Source organism: Cryptotermes secundus, unplaced genomic scaffold (genome assembly GCF_002891405.2).
Source record: "Cryptotermes secundus unplaced genomic scaffold, Csec_1.0 scaffold50, whole genome shotgun sequence".
In the NCBI taxonomy this organism is placed as follows: domain Eukaryota; kingdom Metazoa; phylum Arthropoda; class Insecta; order Blattodea; family Kalotermitidae; genus Cryptotermes; species Cryptotermes secundus.
Window position 1 is genome coordinate 24515 of NW_019721758.1, and position 6067 is coordinate 30581.

Genomic DNA, 6067 nt, shown 5'->3' on the forward strand with positions numbered 1-6067 from the left:
TATAAGGAAGCTTCTCGAACCTTGTTTATGTCTCGTCGCCTTTACCTCCCTCTTTGCAATCAGTGAATTAACTACTACATTTTCATTAAATTCGGTATCAAGGTCTTGCCAATTGTAGTCATTGCGATGATGCAACTCAGCTTGCAGTTCTCTACCACAAGTAATAACAACACAACTGCTTGTGGTCCCACATTTAGATCCCAGCAACGTACATTATAACAATATGCGTAGAAAATATATTACAAATCATTTATTGATAAATGCTTGTAAAAGAAAATCTGATATTTTATTAGTGATATTCAATTAATAAAATACATATTGGCATTAATAGTGTATACAAAATATATACTACACATTGTTGATTATATTACAGAAGTATACAATTACCACTAGATCTGTACCCGTTCCATAAATCCAATAGGCCTCAAGGGTTACGGATCTGTAACAAAATATTTTAGCTGAAACATTCATTCGATTCTACCAGTTAGACGCGAGCACAATTGCTTGAGAGAAACTCGCATGTTTGTTTCATGCATTTCTAACTAGATGAATGTTAAGAGTAAAAGAAAAATTACCTAAAGATATTCTGGAAACTGCACTTTTCACTTAGAGCTCTGTTTCGTATTCTAGTGCTCCAGGATCAGATTATTTGTTTGGGTGCCTGATATTTCACCTGTTTTTACGGTTTTGACAGCCCCTCCTGACAGTGTTTGGTGACTTCCGCAACCTTGCCACTTAATCACATAACCATCCTAGCATTCAGAATTAACACATGCAGCTGAGGTCATATTTGAATCTATTGATTGCTTATTTAATTATGCTGCCAATAGATCAGGCTACAGAACTTCAATTGTTTGGATGATGAATAAATAATTAATTGGAAAGGATACGAATGGAAGAGACTGTATTATAATTTGAATAATTATCATGTTACCTGGAAGGACTGAGGCAAATAATGAAAATCCTACCACAGAATAGCTGACTATCGGGTCGAGATTTTAAGACGAGGACACACGAATATTTTTCACGGGTGTTACCTACTTGACTGCTCTTTATCTGAGTATAAAATTATTTCAAGACCTTCATTTTAAAGAAGCATTTATCTTTCTTTATATTTATGTTTCAGATAACCGAAAAATCTTCCCTAGGCGAAAACTTTGGAAAGTTGAACTTAAAATTCATTCTTAAATGTGCCGAGAAATATATCGAATGACTCCTTTGCCAGGTTATATGTTGTTTACTTATTTTTGCACTGCGTGCTGTTGTTAGAGCCCCCGGATCCAGCAGGAGCTGAAATAAAAAACAATCTTTATTGCATGTTGTTACAATCCTCCAGTTTAGACCTCTTCTTTCTGAAATCAATAAATGTTCTGTCCTACAGACTGGATTAAACCGATTAAATAACCTTTAAAATATTTATGCTTTTGCCTGTTTGAGCCTCTGTTTACAGTTGTCCTACTTTATTTTTCGCTCCTTTCTGTGGGTTGAATTAAAGTTCCGAGAAGATCTGATTAAGAAAAAGGTAACGTTGACTCTTTGTTTAATTAATTAAGCACCAATCCATGAAGAAGTATGGAGCGTGGATGTATAGCTTCATAATTCTTGGCCTCAGCATTAGATGGAGGTGAGTGATCAGATTGACGCCCCGGCCCTTTTAACCCAAAGGTAAACCCCCCAGAATATATTATATAAGAGGCTGGGTGGGCCCCAGAGCCGGTCTGGGCGCTGTGGAATTGAGCAAAATCTCTTGCTCCTACCACGAATCGAACAGAAGCCAACCAGCCTGTAGACGGTCGCTATACCGACTGAGCTACGCCGGCTTCGGTCTGACTACAACTGACATAAGATTAGTATTGTTTAAGCTTCCATAAGGGAAGGAATTCTTTACATACTTATATACTCTATGTTACACTTAAGCAAAATTATTCGGCAAAGTTTTGTACAGTGCGAATAATGGTCTACACAAAATTGTGTTGATCAACTTGCGCCCGAATGCATCTCCGTGTCAGACACGTTCTCCGCTGTTCTTTTAGTGACAGTAACAAAAGAAGCGGCAAGCAGTTTCTCTTGGATTTTAGAATTCCAGCGAGGCACAGCTGTTCAGTCCGTAAGGGGAAGAAGTGTGCAGGAAGGCTCGAATTCAATTCCGACAGTAGAATGGAAACTTTTGTTTTCGTCACCAAGTCGATATGAGCTCTCAGGACTGCCAGACTTCCTATATAATTAGAATTGAGACATTTTTCCTTGGCGGTTAAGTGGCAGGAACGTGGACCTGGAGAGTCACCTATATCGAACGTCGAGCTTAGAAACGAATCGGTCTTTATTCCCGCTATCCACTGCCTAAGCGCCACAAGTTAACACACATTCATGTCATGTTATCTTCGCACAGGTACGGCTTTATGTTTACTTCTGCTTTTGAAAATAACATAAGATTTACTCTGAGAGACATGTAATTTTCATGCAGACAACATTAACGTTCTAATGACAGGCTAATCACTCTATGAGCAGGAGGTACTTAATGGTAGATATGCAGTATCACCTGAATCCAACCGATCTTTATGGAATATGTACTAGAAACTGAAATGAAGTCTTAAAATGCGGGCCCACAGCATACTTTTGAGTGAACTTAGTCAATACACGTAAGTAATATTGTGTACGAGATATTTCTAAACCTCAGTTCTCTTCTTGAATTTCGTCACTGTTCGTTACTGTGTCGCAGATTGCAAACATCACATAAAAAGGGACTTCGAAACCCTGTCAGTAATCCAGTGGAAATGTGTGAGTCCGGGATGTTCCAATAGATTCCACGCTTAGGAGCTCTCATGATTTTCGGGAGTTTGGGATCTCTGAAACTGGGCATCACCCGTTCAAAGAAAATATGTATTCAACAAGATGGTCAAGGTGGATTCCGATGAAGTACACCTACTTTCCAATTGCAAGATTGGGTATTTCGTATTCCACAATGGAGTTTAATGTTCAGTTAGGTAGAGGTGACTGTATTATTGCAAAGCATATCGCGTTACTAAAGGCAAGATATGCAGAATCAGAAAATATATTTTGTTGAATTTTATTAAATATAACTTACTCCAGAACAGACTGTATTTAGCGTTATTGATTTGAGTTTTAAGGAGAGCTATGCGTTTATTTTATATCATGTATCAATTAGTTTGCAAAATTGCGCCTTTTAGGAAATCTATATTTAAATTCGGGTTTTTTTCGTTGGACGAAAGCGAACCAAAATTAAATTGTCCAGCTAACCATTACTACAAACACCTAACGCAAAATTTAATCATATTTGCTTCTGCTGCTTCAACGTTGAAACATTTGTACAGAGAAAAGAGATGTCTCACAAACGGGCTGACTGTATGTTTCGGGAAGAACTTCATTCCTAGCTTTATGAGTTATGCCACAAACTTTTAAGGGCGTTACTTACGGTTGATGTACTTTCCGATGGAGTCGAGCACTTCGTAGGTTCGGACGTGGAAGAAATGCCTGATGCCGTTGTCCCCAGTAGATGCAAGGGATTCCAAATGCACCAAGTTGTTTCGATTGATTCCAATGGCGAAAATTGGATTGTTATCTTTCTTTATTTCATCAGCTGCCGGAGTTCCATCAGTAACGCTCACGCCGTCCGTTATTATAACTGCGAATGTAATGAATTTACATTATCATATCTCGAAGTCATCTCATTAACATTATGATCCCTTTCACTTATATCTTCTCTGTGTATCATAAAGCCTTAATGGTGCTGCGTGAGATATGAGTTGGCACTTCCTGATTCCAGGTAGTATTAATTCTGCCGGTAAGTGGATATACCAGTAACGTCGTCAGCTACCGTCATGCTCATTAAATGTGCTCATTTGGAAGACCTTTTTGAACTCAGTATTTTGTACTTTTCCAATACTGGAAGAATTGACGAAGTGGCGTCCCTAGCAGGGACACACATTTACACATATTTACCCTGATACTTTTGGTCTATAACTAACTATGTCTGTTGGAGTCGAGACTATCAACTTCCTGACATATATCCGATATAGACCTCCGCGGCACTCTTCAGTTTGACTTCTGTCTCCAGGTGATTAATTGCCATGTTAATTCCATGGATCAGAGCCCTAACTGAGGATCTAATAGTCACAAAGCTATTCAAAGAAATTCTTACGCCTTTTATGTAAGCCAAGAATTAATTGTCATATTCACAAGTGCCTAACATTTTCTGAATTGTTATATTAAGAATGACTAGATGGGAGCAGTATCTAACTGCATGAAGAAGTTGTTAAATGAAGATTTGATTGGAAAACCTCAACGGAAGAGATGAATTGGTGTAACCAGCCGTAGATTAGGGACTAATATAAAATGCAATAATATTATATTTTAGCATCCTGTTGCATTGATGTACCTTTTACAGCGTTTTCCTTTTTCCGCCCATAATGCAATAAATTATTAATAACATTAATTCACATTTATTTCATACAATCATCGTAAAATGTATAAAATGTTATTAAAATTATTAAAATATTAAAATATATATACACATATTTCAGTCTTACAAGACCATTTTCAGGCAACGCTTATTTAAGGATTCTAATTAGCGTACAGTGAATTGGAATCCTTATATAAGCGTTGCCTGAAGATGGTCTAGTAAGACCGAAACATGTAGCAGCATAATGTGTACACATATTTAAATATTTTAAAATAATTTAAATAACGTTTTGTACATCTGACGATCATTGTACGAATTAAATGCGAATTAATATTATTAATTTGCTGCATTATAGACGAAAAAAAGAGAAATACTTTAAGAGACAAAATGCAATGTTAGAAGCAAGCCGTGAGAATGTGAACAGGATTGATATGTCTCATGTTATTATCCAAAGCCTGTTATGAACAAGGCGATAAGCCATTCGATTGTAGAGAATTTCGTGATTTACTTAGGAAGTATGAGTAGTAATAGCTCAATGATAGTCCATAACTTGGAAGAGTTAGTCTGTTGATAGCAGACTAGTTGCGCAGTTAATGCCGTCAAGTAAAGGGAACACATCAGGTATCCTGAAGTTTCATGAAGTACTGCATTTTCTCTATCAGAATATCTATGTTTTATTTAGGTGTCAGCTTCTCGTGACTCAAGGTTCCTCCTATACTGCACCTTATTAAAGAATAATCAAACAACATTGTTGAACAATACGTATAAATGTGTGTTTTGTGCTGGTCTTACACTCGTTACAGTATCAAAAGGTTTTTATTCCCTCCTCGATATTCTTCCTTTTCTTTTCATTTTAACAAAGGGAATTTATATATAAAGAATGTACAAAGCTGATGTAGTTCGTATATTTTAACGCTTTATATTGCTTATTCATCCTCGGTTAATTCATAATAATTCTTTAATCGGGAATTACATGTATTACAAGTAACAGAAGAGGAAGAAAACAAAGCAACAAAAATTAGCAGTATTCAAACTGACAATTAACACAAAACCCAAGGAAAGGTAATAAAAAGTAAAAAGAAAAAACATAATTCAGTATAATTAAATATATAAATGAAAAAGTATCATTCTCAAGAACCTAGCTTGAAATTTATTTACATCCATTATTCGAAAACTTCTGTTGAAATGCTTTTAAATTTAATTAACTAAACAATTTGACAGGTCTTGAGATACTCGCAAATACCGATAATCTAGTCATGTCTCAGATTACACACGCGGTTTCAAAAAGTCTCTATGTGTTTCCGTAATTTTATTCATATATTTAATGTAATTAATTTGAAAATAAAATCTTAAATCACTATGAAGCTCGCATTATGCGCCTAGTCTCTACTGAAAAGTCGTCTTTTTTTGTGTTTTATTAATAACCTCTTCCTTCTGTCCTGCTGGCCTGTTTATTTATCTCTTCAGTTACACAACATCTCGACGCAGCTACCATTACTGAACATACATTACATGTCCTGCTTCAGTTCCATCGGCCTTCCAGTTTCATAACTTCGGTAATCAATATTAGAGTCAATTTTACCGACCACACAACATATTTTTATTATTATTACACTACATGTTTCGACCTCTCGAGGTCGGGTCGAA

At 36.2% G+C, this 6067-nt stretch overlaps 1 long non-coding RNA gene across 1 annotated transcript in view; it reads right to left on the reverse strand.

Annotated features, from left to right (window-relative positions):
- Positions 1-621: 621 nt before the first annotated feature.
- Positions 622-6067, reverse strand: part of LOC111875611 — a 6162-nt gene continuing 716 nt past the window's right edge. Inside the window, exons 2-3 of the long non-coding RNA XR_002844755.2 lie at positions 3434-3643; positions 622-1290 (exon numbers count right to left, since the gene is read on the reverse strand). This is a non-coding gene — a long non-coding RNA (uncharacterized LOC111875611). The remainder of the gene's footprint in view (positions 1291-3433; positions 3644-6067) is intronic.